Source organism: Artibeus jamaicensis, unplaced genomic scaffold (assembly GCF_021234435.1).
Source record: "Artibeus jamaicensis isolate MK-2021 breed Jamaican fruit bat unplaced genomic scaffold, CSHL_Jam_final contig_519, whole genome shotgun sequence".
Classification (NCBI taxonomy): domain Eukaryota; kingdom Metazoa; phylum Chordata; class Mammalia; order Chiroptera; family Phyllostomidae; genus Artibeus; species Artibeus jamaicensis.
Genome location: NW_026521871.1, coordinates 31,773,059 through 31,793,570, shown reverse-complemented (window position 1 = coordinate 31,793,570; position 20,512 = coordinate 31,773,059). Strand labels below are relative to the sequence as shown.

At 44.6% G+C, this 20,512-nt stretch overlaps 1 protein-coding gene and 2 pseudogenes across 3 annotated transcripts in view; 1 reads left to right on the top strand and 2 right to left on the bottom strand.

Annotated features, from left to right (window-relative positions):
* The window catches only part of BTD (biotinidase), a 33,321-nt gene that overhangs the window by 8,659 nt on the left and 4,150 nt on the right, over nucleotides 1-20,512 (bottom strand). The window contains exon 1 of one of the 3 annotated variants that reach the window (XM_037143948.2): nucleotides 15,313-15,422. The exons of the other annotated variants lie outside the window; for them this stretch is intronic. The gene's annotated coding sequence lies outside the window, so the exon portion shown is untranslated. Of the gene's footprint in view, nucleotides 1-15,312; nucleotides 15,423-20,512 lie in introns of those variants that run through there. 3 annotated transcript variants of the gene reach the window in all.
* LOC119048384 (40S ribosomal protein S25-like) lies at nucleotides 9,619-10,331 on the bottom strand (annotated as a pseudogene).
* Nucleotides 10,481-11,964, top strand: LOC119048383 (ATP synthase subunit O, mitochondrial-like; annotated as a pseudogene).

Genomic DNA, 20,512 nt, shown 5'->3' with positions numbered 1-20,512 from the left:
GTATACAGGATAAGGCTCCCTTTACTCAACACAATACTCTTTATTTGGTGCCGAGAAACTGCTGACTTCCACTTGAATGCCAGGATCAACTCTGTTATTAACAGATAGAAAGAAGACTTCCAACCAAACCACAACTTTTTTCCTCTTTGAACTTGACCATTGCCACTGCCTATCACCACTTCTTAAACTTCGTCTCTGTGACTCCCAAACTCTTGCTGGAAAGCATATTCATTGGGAAAGAAAGTCCTTTTGCAGTGATAACATGGAGTTTCCTAGAAAATAAACTATAATTTCCTGCCAGGTAAACTGAGCTTTGGGGCTCCCCCCATAAGAGATTAGAAGTAAGTGATGTCACTCGCAATGACACTTCTGACTGCCTTCCACCCCATGAACAGGAATTTTTATTTCCAATCATATGTGTTACTGAGTGTTTGAGTGATGAGTCCAATTCTGCCTTAGCATCAGCCCGGCCTCCCAGCTGAAGCCCCTCCTGGGGCCCAGATCAGCCCCCCGGGGGCAGGCCCCATGGAGCTGCGCCCTGTGGAGCTGTGCTGGGGCTGACCAACTGCCCCGGAATTGGGATTAAACACCCAGAGAACAAAGAGAAGTTGAGGAATCACACTGCTGCTCTTTAAAAAGAAAAATGACACCCTGCCCTTGTCTGACTCATAACTCCTAGGTTTGCACTTCAACTTCTCCAGGCTGCGCAGTTTTTCTTTTTTCTTCTCAGAAATCCCATAAAGAGCAGTAACCATAGTTATTTTCAGCAACAGAACAAAGACGAGGGGTGCTCAATCATTATCAAATGCTCCTCAGAGTAAGTGGCGCTCTGCCCCCCCCCCCCCCGCCCAGCTCACCCTGTCAGTACTTTCCCCAGGGGACAAATGTGCCATCCACACCCCAGACCCCAGGGTTACTGCCATTCATCGGAGACACTGTCAGCAGTGTTTTAAGATCAGAACAAGGGGCCTTTGACCGAGCAGTCATGGGTTTTTGAGAAGAAACAAAAGTGTAATTGATAAGCTTTCTTATCTGAATTTTGCCTCTGAAGACCAACCAGCAAGGAATAATTTGAAGTCTCAAAGTCTATTTTCCATTCCATCTCTGCTTTCCTAACGATGATAATGGGGGGTGGTTTGGGGGGGGGGGAATCTTTCATTGTCAAAGTCACAGTCACAGTATTTCTACATTATCAGGCGTCTGCCTTATTAGGCAATGGGGAAACTGAGGCTGGGGAGGGGTGAAGGGCCAGGAGGCGTGCCAACCAGCGCCTGGAGGCGGCAGGTCTGGAGTCCCTGGGGCCCAGGTTGGCCATGACAGCAGTCCCCTTGCCCAACTAAGGGCTGCACAGTTCCAATCTGGGAGCACAGGCCATTTGTTTAAGTCTCACAGACTTGCAAGCCGGCAAAACAAGGAAATGGTGGCAACAGCAAGATATCACATTGCTTTCCATCTTGAGAAAATAAAATCTAGCCTCTTTACAAAAGGAGCTGGGTAGGAGAGCTGTGAGTGGCAATCATTTGTGCGTGAACAGGGGTGGGCTGATAATAAGAGGTTATGCAGATTCAACCAGGTATTCATGCTTGAAAGAAGCAGGCTTAATGAGGAAGGTGAGAATGAGTAATTACATTAAAAATAGGAGCAACAGTCTGCCCTTCTGAAGAGTGGGGAAATAGCACCTATTTTAACCAAATTTGCAAATGCTTGCTTTTTCTCTGCATCTGGCGCTACACAACTGCCTGGCAGGTGTGTTGGGGGGGGCGGTGGCGGACCGAACAAGGTCGATGCAGGGACTCTGAAGGGCACAGCAGGCAGAACCAGAAGGGCACAGTTTCCAGTGGTTACCAGGTGCTGGCCCGTGATGCCATGCACAGGGTGGGTATGGGGCTTCCTGGGAATAAGGGGGTTCTGCAAAGTCATGAGGTCCTTGGAGATCCAGCAACTGACCCACCTTCAGAGCTGGCCAACACCCGGACCATACACAAAATGGTCACCAGAAGTGTGTGCTGGTCTCTAAAGGTAGCGAGGCCCTCTAATGCACTGGAGGGGACTTGGCAGGTGAGACTAAACTTCAGAAAGGGCCCAGCACGAACGCACCGGGAAGGTGACATGTGCTTCCACATCCTGCTTGACATGCTCTGTTCACCACGACCCTCCAGGATGGGGGCGCCGGCCTGAGGGGCGCCCCGAATCCCACCTGCAGGAAACGGCAGGGTCAGACACCCACAGACACCCGAGTGCGTGCCAGCCACGGTGTACAAGTCAGGGAGGCAGCGAGTACGCCCAGTCCTTGCTCGAGGAGCGCCCACTCCAGATGTACGAAAAGATGGGCGGCCACAATCTAATAGATATGTAGTATGTCAAACGGTGATAAATGTGGAGGACAAATGAAGACGGGGAAGTGGGAGGGAGGGCCTGGACTGAATGAGGGACAATTTTAAACAGTATGGTCGGGAAGGCCTCAAGGAGAAGGCGTTGTCTGGGGAAGGCGAGAGAGGAAGCCGTTTGGATGCCTGGGAAAGAGTGTCCCAGGCAGAGGAAATGGCTCAGTCACCGTGCGTGGACCCTGGCCAAGGGGGTTCAAGAAACAGCAAGGAAAACAGCTAGCTGGAGCCCGGGGACCAGGGGAAGGCGGCAGAAAATGAAGTCAGATGGAGAAATCACAGGGGACCCTCCTTGGCTTCTGCACACCGCCCTGCGGTGGTTGCGATCCTCTTCATTCTCGTCAGAGCAACCGGTGAGATCCGGTTAAAGCCTGCGTCAATCACGACACTCCTGTGCTCAGAATCTTCCCCAGACTCCTGCTGTGTACAGAGTAAAAGCCTGAGACCTTGTCGTGGGCCAAGAGGAAGAGCCAGGAGACAGGAACTCATGGATGGATGGGAAGAGAACACCTGGAGTGGCATCCTTGGCAAGCACCCTGATCTCTCATGGCGCTACGGAGGCCTCTGTTTCTCATTTCAGAAGCAAAAAATATTCCCCCGACACCAATGCTATCAGGAAGCCTCTTGCGTTCTATGAGGAAAAGACATCAAAGTCTAAATTACATGGAAATCTATTTTGCGGAAACTTGGTTAACATGCCAATCACCAGATTATTTTTGCACCCAGGGAACTTTTTTTTTTCCCACCTTGTTAAATGATTCATCTTGGTAATTAGCTGTGTTTCCTTCCTAGCCACGCTGGTACAATAGTGTCTTCTGCGGTGAAATGAAAGGATTATTATTAAGGTTTTTTTAAGAAGACAATTTCAGGGACGGGTTTATACATTTAAAAAATTATATATAGACCTACTGATCTTGGGAACAAAAGAGCTTGTCACTCTACTGGTCAGGGGAACAGTGGTCCGGTGACAGGGAAAGGCGGCAGCAGGCCTCGGCGGAGCAGACGCCACAGCCAACAGAACAAAGCCCGAGGAAGTCATCAGGAGGCAGCTGAGTGTATGTTTCTGTGTGTATCTGACGGGACGCCCAGAAGAACGCTGTGAATTAAAGTTCCGAAGAGTTTTAAACCTTTTCTCATGAACTTTGTAATTTCCATGAGTAAATCCTGGCTCATGAGGAGGAGAAATAATGTCCACCTTCATCGAATTTACAGAACCTGAATTTAAAGAAATCCTGAAAGAGACCTTTCATTTCCTAGAAAGCCTCTCGTTTTCTGCTTCTCTTTCCAGTGATGCTAGGAGTGAGCACATCCGTGACTGGCCTCTGGAACGAGAAGCCCCACAGTGTTTTGTTTTTTACAGATTTTATTTATTTACTTTTAGACAGAGGGGAGAGGAGGAAGAGAGGGAGAGAAACATCAGTGTGTGGTTGCCTCTTATACGCCCTCTACAGGGGACCTGGCCTGCAACCCAGTCACGTGCCCTGACTGGGAATTGAACCTTTGGTTCCAGGGCCCCACAGTGGTTTTTGTTTGATCAGCTTCGGGCAAACCCAGGCACCACCATGACTTTTGATGTCTCCATGGGAGATGTCAAGTGCAATCACTTGTGAGTGGCACCTGATGGTGAGGTCAGAATTCAAGGCTGGACTCACAGGGAACAGTGAACAAGTTACCAAGTCCTCTGAGTTCAACTGGTAAGTTGTGATTTCACCTTTTAAAAAATTCCAGCTATTTATCTTCAAAAGAGAGTAATGTACAGAAGTGTAACTTTGCACCAGGCTTTTGCTTCAGGCCTATTTCTGCTCTGTTGGCCAGAGTGATTTATCTTGAATCACTAAATAAGTAATCAAGGGATCGTGGCTCTTGAACCTACACATGCCATCCTTCTTTCCTCAAACGGGAAATTACCTTCATAATTTAAATCAAATAAAACTTCTTCCTGAAAAGCTCAGGTATTTAATGGAAGAAGATTCTTCTGTCATTTTTGTGCAGACAGTAAAAAGCCCCAGCTGAGGCTGATTCTACAGGTTTGCTACTGCCACCCTGTGGACACACTGAGTATCATTAACCCAAGTAACAGCGATTCTTAAGCAGGAAATGGATGGCTGCCTTTTCCCCTCCTTTCCTTAATTTCTAATACTTCAGCGATCTCTTTTACAGTGGAAACAAAACAGGAAACTTTGGGTTTTCTAAGATTCAGGTCTCACTAAAGCTGTTTGTGTGCAATGCTCTTAGGATGTACTGCATCTTCTGTATTCACAAGTTCTTACCTTTGTTGTGACTTCTCATCTTAAAACAGTTGTGCACTCCACGGACGTGCCTCAAGTGCAAATGATGCAGCCCATCCACACCTGACAGACTGCACAGTGCATGGGGGCGGGGGGGAGACCTGGCTGGGACAAGGGCTCTACAGGGACAATTTTTATACTGATGCCACATTGCGTTTTACATGTTACATGTTACTGTTTTCAAGCCATTCGACATCCGTTGTTTCATCGTATCTTTGCTGTCACATAAAGCAGTGGAAGCAGATGGTAAAACTCTGCCTTCATGGTGAGAGAATAGCCCAGGACTGATGAGTTAGTGGTGAGAACAGGCCAGAGAAGAGGCTTCTGTGCCGGCCCTCCTGGCACATGTTGGAGAACGAGGGTAATTTATCAGTCAGATCTTCAAAAACCACTGTGGAGCCTGCAAGGGAGCTGAGGCCAAATTCAAAGTGGCTCTCCCACCGTGACAGGTGTGGCTCGGCTGGTTGGGCATTGTTCTGCACAGTGAAGGGTCACCAGTTCGATTCCTGGTCAAGGCATATGCCTGGGTTGTGGATTCAGTGCCCAGTCGAGACACGTATGAGAAGCAACTGATTAATGTTTCTCACACTGATTTTTTCTCTCCCTTTCTCCCTCTTTTACCTCCTCTCTAAAAATAAATAAATCTTTCACAAAGTGGCACTCCCAAGGAAAATTCTAGGTGGTCAGACCAGAGCAGGAGGTCTCAAATGTGGGTTTGACATTGAGTCCCCTCAGATACCTGGATACACGTGCCCAGAAATTCTGACTCAGCAGATCCAGGGCAGAGCCTGAGAATGTGTGTTTTTGGATGAGTTCCCAGGTGATAGTGATGCTGATGTTCCTGGCCTGGGCCAAACTCGGAGGACCACTGGGCTGGAGGAACAGGGCACGTGGAACCTATGTTCTGACTCCTATCTTTCCCTCACAACAAGGAAAGACACAAGTCAAAACCATCGCCTTTATTTCCCAGGTGCCTCTCCCATAGGGTTAATAGAATGTGGGCAGTTTTCAAAATGTTTCCACCATCTTTAAAGAAAATGAGCAGCAAAGTATTTAAACAGTAAAACGAAGGGGGAAAGCCTGCCCCCACCCCAAGTTTGACCCAGGTCAGTTAAAGAATTCAGTGCTTATCTTGGTCTGGACCAGAATATAACTATAAACTAGGTTGTCACTGATTTTCATTTGTTTAAATCAAGTTCCTGATTTTAAAAGAACAAAACAGGAGTAGTTAGTAGATACTCTACTAGACACTTTCCCTCCTGCTGTCCTTGAAGAATCAAGCCACCAGGAGTTCTACAGCTACAAGGAGATTCTTCCTCCAAGAAGCAGCTGGGCTCAGGAGGGCTCAGCCTTGGGCGAGACTGTGGGCCCAGCTGCTGTTTCATTGAGGATTCGTGAGGTCCTGGGTAAAGGACCCAGTTAAGCTGTGCTCAAGGCTCTTGACCCACAGATACTGTGAGATGATAAGTGGGTCTTATTTGAAACCGTTAAATGTGTGCTAAAGTAACCTGTTACATAATAATAGGCAGTACATGGAACAGGAAGAGTATTTAAAGATGTAATTGAAGTAAACTCTCCTGAAATAAAAGCAGATTTGAGTGTCTAGATTGAAAGGACATACCAACATTCAGGAAAGGAAGGAACCAAATGTCAATACCAGGACACAGCCGAGTATAATTCCTGATTTTCAAATACAAAGTAAGAATCATTTGGGAAACCAAATACAAAGATCAAGAGCATTTCTAAGGGCACAAATGCAGGCTGTCCTCAGACTTTAGCACGGTAACACCAACGCTCGTAGAAGCCTATAGAGTGAGTCCCTTTGAAAGTGAAAATACGAATCAGGAGTTGTATCCTGTGCCGAACTGTGGCTGAAGTATAAAAATAAGAGATAAGAGGTTTGAATATCCAAGAACTCAGGAAATATTATTCTCATCAGCCTTTCTTGAGACGATGCATAGGGAATAAAATTCTGCCAACTAAGAGGGGAACAGAAAAATATGGCAAAGGAATGGACAATGAGCCTTAAATATAAAATAAATATGAGGATGATGTTTCTAGAACACAGTGTAACACAGGTGGAGTGGGGAAAAGAGTAGTGTAATAAACAGAAAAGCAAGAAGGAGATAAAGTAAAAGTGGAAATCAATAAGTTAGAAAATACAAAAAAGAGCTAATAAATAAGTCCAAGAGGTTGTTCTTTGAAAAAAATTACATACAGAAAAATCATCAGCTAACTAATTAAGAAAAATAAAGAGCACGAACACAAAAGGCAATAATAATATCTACAAATGAAGAAGAAATTAAAGGAGTAATGAACAATTTCCTTATTCAATTCTATGTTACAAGACTTCAAAATTCAGAAAAAATGGATAATTTCCTAGGAAAATGCATTTTATCTTTAGAGAAAAGATAAAACCAAACCAAGCCAACAATAACAGAAGAAATGCAAATACCCCCTCCCAACCTCCACCCTCAAACTGGCACGGAGAGTTCCCAGAGCAGTTCTCACTGACTTGAACAGAGCAGACTGTCCAGTGCTACTTAATGCTCCAGGACACAGCGGAACAAGAAGGGGGTTTTCTTGTGAAGTGGTACAATTCCGATAACGGACCGTACAAAGGCAGGAGCTCCACAACCTTATTTACGACACAGGATGCAATGCGTCTCTCTTTGTGCCTCTCTGGCCTCGGCATGTAGCCTCTATTCTCAAGGTCGCTCGGTGGTTACAAGCGAAAGTGACAACTCCAGTGCCATGCTGGGCAGAAGAAGAGTTACATGGGTATCTGCCAATTCAATCGCCCAGTTCAATTCCCCAAAACCCTGTCCACTGACTTTAAGAAAGAGAAACCTTCTTAAAGTGCTTTGGCCCACGAAAAGGCCCATGACCACTGCCAGCTACAAGGCAGGCTGGAAAGTGAGCTGCATTACCATCCTGAATAGAACAAAGATTTTGCCAGATAAAGTGCAGGGCCTAGTTAAGTCTGAATTCTGGGTAAACAAGTTTGCTAGCATACATTCACACTAAAAAAAATACTGTTTATCTGAAATTTGAATTTAACTGGGAGTCTTGGGTGTCCTGTTTTGTTCTTCTAAATCTGGCAACCCTACCCATAAGTGTCCAAGTAACCATCACCCTTATGTAGTTATCACTTCCCAAAAAAACAGTTTTGTTGCCCTATGTGTATCCCTAAGCATTACAGTCTAGTCTTCCTGATTTAAAAAGATTGATATATACTTAAATCTCTTTTAATTGACAGGTTCTTTTTCCATCCTTTAATTTTCATAACATCAGTCTGTTAAAGAAGTCTGGCCTTTTGACCTGTAGATCTCCAACAGCGTGGAGACTGCTCTTGCGTGGTGAGGTTCACACTTTTGCTCTGTAGCTGGTATTTCTTGAAAACTGGCAGCTGGATCCAGGGACTGAATCAGACTCAGGTTCCACCTCTGGCAAGACTATGGGTGGTAGTGTGTTCTTTCATCAGAAGTCACATGTCTGGACTTTCTTTTCATGATTTTAGTGCAAACCATTGATGCATAATGCCTTTATGTAGTCACTGGGGCTTGTGAAATGCTGGTATTCTATCATTTCATTTTCACTTATTAATTGGAATACTTTTTATACAAAGACATAATTTTATCTACTATTTGGCTATCAGGTGGTACAACTCATACAAGAAAGGATAAATGCTAGATTCTCTCTCCCATTCTTTTTAAAATCAGTTTTCAAGAAAATGAAAATATGAATTCCTGGAATTAAAAATATTTGATGGGTTTCTCTCCATTGCAGTTATCACTACAGAAACTCAAACTAGCTCATCCTTGGCCAGTGGTAGGTAGCCTCCTCAAGTTTGCTCTTAATTCCCTATGGCATTACCCTCGGAAAAAAGTAGTTTTTCACAGCTTCTCTGTAGGCTGACATTAAAGATGTCCCAAGCTTATCTTGTATATTTCCTGGCTCAGATCTGGAACTGGTCATTACTCCAAAAAGCCTTGGGTCCAAAACTGATTCTTTGAAAAGACCAATGAAATAAACAAAGCTCCATCAAGAATGAGCAAGGACAAAAGCAACAAATGCACATGAATATAAAGAAAAAATAAAAGTGGAACATAACTATGATTATGACAAAGATTTCAGAACTGATTGATGGATGCTCTGGAACAGATGTACATTGAATGGATATATGGATGAAATACATAAGTTTATAGGACAGTAGAATTTACCAGAATAAGCTCAAAAAAGACAGAAAAATGGAACAGATCAATTACTTAAGAAGAATTAAATTATTAGAGTCTTTCTCTAAAAGAACCAGTCCCAATTAATTTTTCAGGAAACTTCTCCCAAACATTCAAGGAAAAGATACACACTGTGTCTTTTTATACAGACAGATTTATACATACATATTTTATACAAACTGTTCCAAAATTTTTTAAAAGACAGTATAATATTGATAGATAAGAATAATTCAAGAAAAAAAATAGTGGTTGACTCTCACTCTTAAAAAAATGCAGAAAACCTAAATAAAAACAATAGCAAAACAAGTAAGTAATGTACAAGAAGAAAATCATTATAATAAAATTGGGTTTATCACAAGAAATATGAATCATTTCATGAGAAAGTATATCGACTTAATTTACCACATTAACTGATTAAATGAAACAATAATGCTACTTATTAGTTAATGCTCTTAACTATACTGTACAGGAGGTCTTAGCTAGTGTAATAAGACAAGAAAAAATATGCAAAAGATATAAGAACAGAAAAGGAAAAACCAAAACTTTAACTTTTGATATGGTTATCTACTAAGAAACCCAAAGAGACTCTATAAGCAAATTACTGTAATTAATAAGAAACTAGTAGTTAGACTTAAGACCAACATACAAAAATTTTGTGTTTTTTTAAATGAAGTTTTATTTTTCAAAATGTATAGCTCATGGGACTGTTGTTCATGTGTCTTCACCAACAGCTGGGGCATCCCCACCCTAGGTGTTTCTAGTGTAAATTATCTGAGCTCTGTGCTTTGAAACTAGTTTAACAAGTCCTTTACTAAGGAGCTCCTGCAGGACTACCCTGGCTAAGGAACCACAGACCTTCAGTCTCTCAGAGACAACAGCTGAGGTTGTAAGTTTATAGTTGGGAACTTCCTTACAGTTTGTCATATGTTGCTTTATCAAACAAGAGTAGGTTTTTGAGCTTGTCCTGAACTTTGCCTTTGGACCACTTCTTCTTTTTGGCCTTGCCCCCAGATTTGTTCACTGGGTCGTTGTCTTTCTTGGCTTACTATCCAGCATCTTTTTTCTTCTTGTCCTTGGGCAGCACAGTGGAACTCAAAGAGCAGTTGCTACCATGGCTGCCTCGATAAGATAATGGACAAAAAGGCCAACATATGAAAATTAACTGCACTCTAATACATTGCCTTCCCCAAACTATGAAATGGAAATAAATTAAAAAGTAAGATATTTAGAAATAAACACAATAAAGTATTTTTATTAAAAGACATTAAGGAAGGATAAAATAAATGGAGAGCTACATTATGCTTATGGCAAGACACACTTGATAGTATAAAGATATTGTTCTTTCCAAATTAGTCTATATAGTCTGTGTAATTCCAACCAAAATCCCAATGAATACTTCACGGAACTTCATAAACTGATTCCATAATAGGTATGAAAGAGAAAAAGACCAAGAATAGATCTAAAAGACAGGATAATGGCCCCTCACAGATGTTGACCTTCTAATCCCCAGAACCTGTGAGTATGCTAGGTTGTAATGAAAAGGAGACTTAAGGTTGCTAGTCAGCTGGCTGCGATGGGGAGACTGCCCTGGACTATCCAGGTAGGCTCACTGCAATCACCGGTGTCCTTATGAGCGGGAGAGAGAAGCAGGAGATGGAAACCAGAGGGACAGCAGCATGAGAAGGACTCAGCCCAATGTTGCTCACTCTGAGATGGAGTCAAGAGTGTGGGAAGCCTGTAGAAGCTGGAAGAAACAAGGACCAGTGCTTTCCTAAACTTCCAGAAAACACAGTCCTGTCATCACCCTGATATTATGCCAGTGAGACCTATTCTGACTTCTGAGCTACACAACCAATAGTAAGATAGTAAATTTATATTGTTTTTAAGCATTGCTTGTGGTAGTTTATTACAATAGCAATAGGAAACTAATTATAACAGATGAGATGGTTAAAAAATAAAAACAAAGAGGAGGGACCTGTCTTACCAACACACAAACTGATTTTAAAAATACAGAAATTAACCCCTGGCTGGTGTGGCTGAGTGGATTGAGCACCAGACTGTAAACCAAGGGGTGACTGGTTTGAATCCCAGGCAGGGCACATGCCTGGGTTGCCAGCCAGGTCCCTGGTAGGGGGTGCACAAAAGGCAACCACGTATTGATGTTTCTCTCCCTCTCCTCCTCCCTCCCTTCCCCTCTCTCTTAAAGGAGACAAATAAAAAAAATTTAATATAGAAATTAAGGTAGTGTAGGACTGGTGTTGGGATAGGAAAGAAACAGAGTCTGGAGCCAGCCCACACGTGCATGGAAATGTGATATGTGACATGACAGATCACTAGGATAAGAATAAACCGTACTGTAGCTCCCCCAGCTCGGGTTTGACCCACAGCCACCTGGGAGCAGATAACGCCCCCGGCAGTTTCCAGGCTCTCCTGGCAGGTGTGAGGCTTCAGCGCATCTGTGGCCAGGCTGTTTGCCAGGCTGTTTGCCAAGCTCCTGCGGCCACCTGCTCAGGAGTAGAGTATCAAAGGTCGCTACACCACTGCTCTTTAATCTGCCGCATCTAAACAGAATAAGCTGGAACAAGTAGAAAAGGATGTGTTCAGGGTAGCACAAACGTTACAAGGAACCCAAAATGACTGCTTCGATGATGAATCCCTATGTAAAACGTTCCATTAAAGTGAAAAGCCTGAATGACACGACCACAAAAAGAGAGGTTTTCTCCCCTCACATCCAACCTGATCCATCCGCTTGCTGAAAATGGTCACTTGCACAACACCCCAGGCACCATTTCTGCCTTTTCCACCAAGGCGAGAGTCCACTGTGGAGAAGTCCCGCTCACACTGGCCTCTGCACCGCCTTTAGCTGAAGCCACCCTTTCTGAACTACAAATGGTCCCGAACAGCTTCCTAAATAAAAGCCAAATATTGAAATCAGAAGTTAAGTGTGATCTGTCAATCATGGGTGGAATGATTGTCCCTGTTGGAGAGAACTATGTTGGTATGTCTGTGAAAACCAAAATTCAGAAGCTGAGCAAGTTTATGTGGGAGGTTTTCTGAAAGTGTTGATCTTTCTGTCAGTGAAAAATCCTTTATTTTATTTTATTTTCTTTATCCTCACTCAAGGACATTTTTTTTTTCATTGCTTTTAGAAAGAGAGGAAGGGAGAGAGAGAAGCATCGATCGGCTGCCTTCTGAGTGCACTTGGACCGGGAACTGGCGGCCAGACTGGGTGTTGAGCTCACAACGCAGGCATGTGCCCTGACTGGGAATCAAACCCCAAACCTTTTAGTTATGAGATGACACTCCAATCAACTGAGCTACACCAACCAGGGCTGTCAATGAAATTCTTAAACTTGGAGCAACAATAAAATGATTCCTGAACGAAACATTTTAAAAAATAGAATAAACATAAATGGTGCCCAGACAATGGACATTTTGGTAAATTGACTTAAAAAATGCCAGCAATCAGTCCTGTCTCTGTCACTACAGAGTGGATAAGGGGGGAATTATAAACACAAAATTCAAAGTAGTGCTTACTTCTATGGCATAAGGAAGGGGACAGAAGCAGGGAAGGGTACACAGGGAAATCCACTGTTTCGTAATGGATTTCTTAAGCTAGGGGCTGGGTACATGGGTGTGTATTAATCTGTGCTCCTATTCATGTGTCTGAAAAATGTCATAAATATTAAGTACATAAAGATAAAGTGAATAAAACAATAAATCACAGCTAAAGTCCAAAGAGAAACTTAAAAGCTATGATTCAGAAAGAAGTTTAAGGGCTTGAACCACGAAGATGTCCCTCCCCTGGGGTGACACCCCAGTTCAACTCCTTCCCCCAGAAATCACTCAGAGATTCTGCCCTGGAGCTGACACAGAGAACAGATTAACAGCAAAACAAAACAATAAGGTACAATTTAAAAAGCTAAAGAAAGGATCTGTAATGAAGGTTAATGTCAAAACAGGAGAAACAAATGAAAACACCAACATTTAAATGCTGGCACCGCATTTCGTAGATGGTAGCTTCTGCACCCCACCCCAGCCCCGTGGGCCGCCTCCAAGTGTGGGGTTCCACTATATCGAGACAAATCTCTTAGGCCCTGCTCACAGCAGACGCTGGTGAGAGAGCTGCCACCAACTCCCAGTGCGGTTTACAAAACAGTAAACGTCTGTATCAGTGATTTCATGATTGCTGATATCCACCAAGACAAAACCCCCAAAACCCCACTTTCGATGAAGACAGAGCCAGAAGAGAGAACCAACGTTCCTCCAGTTTCTGTCCCCAGAGTGCAGCCAGTGCTGGGTGTCACTGGCACCGATGCAGAGCAGCGGTGAAGCGCTTGCCGGCCCAGGGCCAGGGCAGGAACCAGCTTTCTTTCAGGTTAAACAGGAACTTGGAAAACTCCCAGTGCCTGTCCACTGATAAGAAGGATTAAGTCTGTCTCTGATGGTCTGATTATCAAGCTGTTTTCCACTGGCTTTGCAAGCCTATCTCTGAGCTTTGGTGTGCTGCAGTCCATAAATTTAACAGGAAGCAAACAAAATCAATTTAACCTGTTTCAGTCAAAGAACCATTTTATTCTAATTATTTTATTTCCTGCTCTGTGTATGTTGATATATTTCATATAGCACATTTCCTGATGTACCATTTTCAATGTTGGTTTCAGTGTTCTACACAGATTTCCTATATTACTATTGTTGCTTCCTTTTTGTTTGTATGTAAGATATTTCCTTTGTTTTCTCTTCTTTTATTTCAGCCACTCTATAATACATCACAAAACCTCTCATTCATTTCTTTATTGGATAACCAAACTCTTCAGAAAAATTTTTTAAATTATTTATTTATTAATTAATTTATTTATTTATTTATAGGGAGGGAGAAAGAGAGGGAGAGAAACCCTGATGTTCGATCAGTAGGCTGTCTCTCACACACCCCCACCAGGGGGCCTGGCCTGCAACCCAGGCATGTGCCCTGACCAGGAACTGAATCGGTGACCTTTTGGTTTGTAGGACGATGCCCAACCCACTAAGCCACACCAGTCAGGGTCCAGACACTTCACATTTGGATAAAATGTCTGTGAGACCATTTTTCACAGGCTTAGCTAGTATTAAGCTTTTAAATAATCACGAGGACTTTTCAGCATCCTTTTGTTTCAGTTTTTAAAATGTTCAATGTATTGGTTTGAGAGAGAGAGAGAGAGGAAAGGAAGGGGGGAGTGAGAGAGAGAGAAGGACAGAGAGAAACATCAGTTTGTTGTTCCATCCATCCATATATTCACTGGTTGATTCCTGTATGTGCCCTGACCCAGGACTGAACCCACAACTTCTGCGTATCAGGACGATGCTCCAACCAACTGAGTTACTGAGCCAGGGCTTGTCCTTCTTTGTTTACTGAAATTAAGATGCACCATCACAATTTGGGGGCCTAAGGAATTACCACCTGTAGAAGCTCCCTCTTCCAAACCTTTAGAGAGTATATTTTCTCCAGCCGGTAGAGCAGGCAGTTAGGCACGAGCACAGCAGGAGCCACGGGCCAGGTATGGAATGTCACCAGGGCCGAAAGTCCCGGGTGCCTAGCAATGAGCAATACTAGGAAAACAGCCCTGACTGGCGTGCCTCAGTTGGCTGGGCATCATCCAGCAAAGCAAAATGTCACCAGTTCAATTCTCAGTCAGGGTAGACGTCTGGGTTGTGAGTGTGGCCCCTGGTCGGGGTGCATCTGAGAGGCAGCTGGTCAGTGTTTCTCTCTCACATCACCTCTCTTTCATTCTCCCTTCCCCTCTCTCTAAAAATAAATGAAATCTTTTCAAAAACTGGGGAAACAAGTCTTATAGGCTAGTAGTACCTTACCCCTAGGTCTTTCCTCCCCTGGCACATTGCTAGTCGTGCAGTTTAGACCCCTTCAGAGGAGGCACAAGGGGCTGGAGAAGAGCCTCATACGATGCCCATATGAGCCCTTGCACAACCACTCCCCCATGCAATTAGCCCTCAGGACAATGGGGTTCTGTTCAGCATTAAACAATCTTAGGAACAAAATCTGGAGTCTGTGGACCACAGAGGCAGACTTTTGGTCAAACTGGACAGAAGAACTGGGCCTCAGCTGTGTTTCAGCTCCAGTCTCAGAAAAGTACCCAAACCAGACAAAGTGACACCATGGCTGACATCAGGACCAGACACAATGGTTAATGACCCTCCACCCTAGTGCCAAGCAATCAGTAGAGACCACGACCCTGAAAGTACACGCCTGGAAAGCTGATGAATATTCTATTAAGATCCTCCCCTGAGATCGTCCCTAAAATTCTTGCCTTTCGAAAACAGCTAAAAACCCTTAATGTAAAGGACCCAGTGTGCACTCTCTTTCTTAGAGCAAGCCCACGACTTTCTCCCCTTCTTCCCTTAGGTGCGTACCTGTGATTTCTTTCTCCTAAGCTCCAAGGGCCCTCCTCCTGCCTCTGTAACTTGTTTCCTGAGTCCGGGCAGGCCAGTGGGCTCACTCCTTCCGCCTCTGTGAATTTCTAAGTGAACTTCTTACATAAGACCGTTGACTCTGAACTCAAGGGCCAAGCTCCAACTCCGCCGTTAATACGGGCATAATATTGTCAACTCTTCCTAAATTACCTGGTTGCTTGGATATTCATTCCCTGCACCCAGTGGGAAAAGGTCACCAAAGAGCTCTTTCACTATCGCAGTTCTGATACAGGGTGCAGCCAGGGGGGCCCCCCAAAAGATTTAGAAAGGTGTCCAGAATTCAAAGTGTATAGAAATATTGGAGAGACATATAAGATGTCCTCACCGCCCCCCCCCCCAGGGGGAAGGGATGAATGGAGCCAGGCCATTGAGAGCTGTTTTGCATAGCAACAGTTTTGGAGCTAACCTCTGGAATGGTTATTTAACATATCTATAACCTTTAACTGGTTTCATAGATATGTTAAATAACTGTGGCCAAGTTTGGGGCTGAGGAAGAGGGGAGAAGGTAGTAGCTGGGACTCAAGATGGGAGCTATGAGCTGTTCTCCTGAGTGAGGAGAGCTGGGACTCAAGATGGCAACGAGGGGCTGCTCTCCGGAAGGAGAAGGTAGTGGATGGGACTCAGGAGGATGTAATCAAGGTCTGCGCTCCTGAGTGAGAAGGCCTGAGAGAGAGCCACGCGGTTTCAGCAGAGTGAGGACCCCCTCTTGGTGAGGTGAAAGAGGGAGCCACGTAGTTTTGGCAGGGTGCAGACCCCCTCTTTCCCAGGTAAAAGGGAAAAACCACACAGCTTTGCCAGAATGGAGATCCCTGCAGCCAGGTGAAGAAGACAGCCACATGCTTTTGGTAGAGTGCGGACTCCTGCAACTTTGGTAGAAGAGGCCCACGCGGCTTTGGGGTGCCCCCTTTGGCCGCGGGGCCTGAAAAGCAACAGAGACTTTGACTGGAACTGGGTACAAAGGACTCTTGCCAGTGGACCATGAGAGGGTACCACAGTACTTTGGATTAACTCGAGATCCTGCACAGTGACACAGCTGACGGTGCCAGCAGCCTGCAATACAGACGTGTGCCCTTTTCCTGATTTACGGTACCCGGAGTTGGGACAGTGGGAGAAGGGAGCGCTGTGTGGGTGTAGGTGTACAACCTAAAGGACTTTGATATTTTAGTGGTGGCATTAGGCCTGAATAGTATTAAATAAACATTTTGTTTCCTTTTCACAAATCTCTGGCATTAAGAGATGTCTTTCCAATTGGCGGCGGACAGAAGGCCCAGTAGATTTTAGTATTTTGTTTTGGGGAGGGGCCCCTGTTGTATAGCAGTTTTGGGCATCCCTAGGTGGGCCAAATATTGTATTGCCCCTCCCTCGGACCTCTTGTTGTTCAGTAACAGTTCCAGAACCCACAAAAAGAATAATCAGTACAAAAACTCTTTGATGACTGGCTCTGCTTTTGGAGAGTATGTTTGCATTATGTTAGCCTTTTCTTAAAAAAAAAAAAGTAAACCTATTTCTCCTTTGACCTTTTCCATCAATAAAGAAATTAACAAAGCCAAACGAATAAATCCCAATTAAATACCCATCAAAATAAAAATAAAATTACCAGCAAAAGTAATGAAGAATGTGGTTAATTCTTACAAAGTCTGCACAAAGGGTTTTGGACAAAGTTCAAAAGAATAGACTGTTGTAATTACACTTGGACTGAATGGAGCTGCTACTGGTGCTGCTAATCCTGCAGGTGAGACTCTCCTCACTTCTGCTGAATCATCAGACTCAGGTGAACAGAACTGTGTGTCCTGAACTGAAAGGTGTAAAGGGGAAAGCAAGTTTAAACAGTCTCGCTGACTTTTTCCCTTTGCTAAAGGGCAGAATCCTTTTGCAAAACCAGTTAATCTTAAATTAGGGGATTTATTCCAGGTCGTAGTTCAGATTTTACCACACTTCATACTGAGTGTTTCTGATACAGGGTGCAGCCAGGGGGGCCCCCAAGAAAAGGATTTGGAATGGTGTCCAGAATTCAAAGTGTATAAAATTATTGGAGAGACATATAAGATGTCCTCACCTCCCCCCAGGGGGAGGAAGCGGATGGAGCCAGGCTATTGAGGGCTGTTTTGCATAGCAACAGTTTTGCAGCTAACTTCTGGAATGATTATTTGACATATCTATGACCTTTGACTGGTTTCATGGATATGTTAAATAGCTGTGGCCAAATTTGGAGCCAGGAAGAAGGGAGGAGCTGGGACTCAGGATGTAACTAGGGGCTGCGCTCCTGAGTGAGAAGGCCTGTGTGAGAGCTTGGAAAAGATGGGCTCCGGGACATGAGGGGATAACTGCCCAGGTGAGGAGAGGGCCACGCCGTTTGGGGCAGAATGGAGATCCCTGCAGCCAGGTAAAGAAGAAAGCCACATGCTTTTGGTGGCGTGCAGACTCCTGCAGCTTTGGTAGAAGAGGCCCACGCGACTTTGGGGTGCCCCCTTTGGCCGCGGGGCCTGAAAAGCAACAGAGACTTTGACTGGAACTGGGTACAAAGGACTCTTGCCAGTGGACCATGAGAGGGTACCACAGTACTTTGGATTAACTCGAGATCCTGCACAGTGACACAGCTGATGGTGCCAGCAGCCTGCAACACAGACGTGTGCTCTTGTCCTGATTTACGGTACCGGGAGTTGGGACAGTGGGAGAAGGGAGCGCTGTGTGGGTGTAGGTGTATACATAAAAGACTTTGATATTTTAGTGGAGGCATTAGGCCTGAATAGCATTAAATAAATATTTTGTTTCCTTTTCACAAATCTCTGGCATTAAGAGATGTCTTTCCAATTGGCGGCGGACAGAAGAGCCCAGTAGATTTTAGTATTTTGGTTTTTTTGGGAGGGGCCCCTGTTGTATAGCAATTTTGGGCATCCCTAGGTGGGCCAAATATTGTATTGCCCCTCCCTCGGACCTCTTGTTCGGTAACATTTCTGTCAGTAATTCTTTTTAAAATTAATTTTAGAGAGAGGAAGAGAAACAAGAAATTGTTGTTCTATTTATTTACGCATTCATTGGTTACTTCTTGCATGTGCCCTGGCTGGGGATTGAACCTGCAACCTTGGCATATTGGGACGACACTCTAACCAACTGAACTACCCAGGCAGGGCACATCAGTAATTCTTTTGACACAGAAGTAGACACAAGGCCTCATGAACTCACTATCATATACATAGTCTGTGCTGTCAATGTCAAACTAGTCTTAAATTAGTCAACAATCCAAGTTCATGTAGGGAACAGGCAATGATACATTTAATTATTATCTCATGCCTCCAACATGAGTACAGAGCTAGTGATACAGGGTGCAGTCAAGGGGGGAGCCCAAAAAAAAGATTTGGAATGGTGTTCAGAATTCAAAGTGTAGAGGAATATTGGAGAGACATATAAGATGTCCTCACCCCTCCCCCCCCATAGGTGTGAGTTGGGGGAAGGAACAAATGGAGCAGGGCCATTGAGAGCTGTTTTGCATAGCAACAGTTTTTGCAGCTAACCTCAGGAATGATTATTTAACATATCTATAACCTTTAACTGGTTTCATAGATATGTTAAGTTGCTGTGGCCAAGTTTTGAGCCAGGGAGAAGGGAGTGGCTTCTACCCAGGATGTACCTGGGGGCAGGTCCCCCAGGTTGCAGTGCCTGCGTGAGAGCTTGGAATTGATTGGCTCCACGCCATGGGGCCATATCTACCCAGACTAATGATGGCAGCCCAGTAAAGCTGGGAGGGTATGAGAGTCCTGGCAGGTGTAACTGATTGTAGGAGGAGTCGGAAATGGGCCCGCAGGGGAGAATGGGTATGGAGATTTAAACCCAGACGTGGCAGCCATTGAAAAAGAGAGCCACGCGGTTTCAGCAGAATTAAGACCCCCTCTTGCCGAGGTGAAGAGGAGAGAGAACTATGCGGTTTTGGCTAGAGTACAGACCCCTGCAGCTAGGTGAAAGGGAGAGCCACACGGTTTCAGCAGAGTGAAAGAGTGTACCACTCAGCTTTGCCAGAGTGGGGACCCCTGCAGCCAGGTGAAGAAGAAAGCTACATGCTTTTGGTCAGAGTGCGGACCCCTGCAGCTTCGGTAGAAGAGGCCCAGGCGGCTTTGGGGTGCCCCCTTTGGCCGAGTGGCCTGGAAAGCAGGAGAGACTTTGACTGGAACTGGGTACAAAGAACTCTTGCCAGTGGACCGTGAGAGGGTACCATATAACTTTGGATCAACTAGAGAGAGATCCTGCCTGCATGGTGATACAACTGACAGTGCCAGTAGCCTGAAAAACAGATGTGTGTTCTTTTCCTGATTTACGGTACCCAGAGTTGGGGCAGTGGGAGATGGGAGAGCTGTGTGTGTGTGTAAGGTGTATACCCTAAAAGACTTTGATATTTTAGTGGAGGCATTAGGCCTGAACAGCATTAAATAAACATTTCATTTCCTTTTCACAAATCTCTGGCATTGAGAGATGTCTTTCCAGTTGGCGGCGGACAGAAGAGCCCAGTAGATATTAGTATTCTGTCCTTGGGAGGGACCCCTGTTCTGTAGCAGTTTTTGGCATCCCTAGGTGGGCCAAATATTGCCTCCCCCCTTGGACCTGTTGTTCAGTAACACTAGTGTTCTCAAGTTGGGCTGAGAACCAAAATAAGGTAGCAGTTTAAAAAAAGGAAAGTGCAGGTGCCTAACTTTTCCTAAGTTGCTTATTCAAAAGATGTGAGGTAGGGCCCAAGGAACTGTATTTTCATCCAGCTTTCTGCGGGATCCTGACTCAGTGCGGATGGAGCCGTCACACGGGCACTGGTCTGTACCATGTTGCACACGGGAGGGGTGGGGCCCACACCTCTGCCAAAAAAATCAGAATAAGAGAAGCTCCCAATGACTCACTAAAGTAGTAATTAGGAAGTGTTTGTTGTAAAAACACCAAAAAGAGTTTACAAACTGGGAGCACTCAAACCAAAGAGGGGGGTAGGCTACAAAGGAGATTAGAGAGTTAGAAAGCAGTGGCTCTCCACAGTGACCGGCTGCACTGTTACAATTTTCAGTGGTTACCTCAGCTCAACTTCGGGAAATTTCAAATTGTACTTATGATTTCCAGAGGCATGAGCAAGAAACAACCAGGGTCAAGTTAATCTCATAAAATAAGC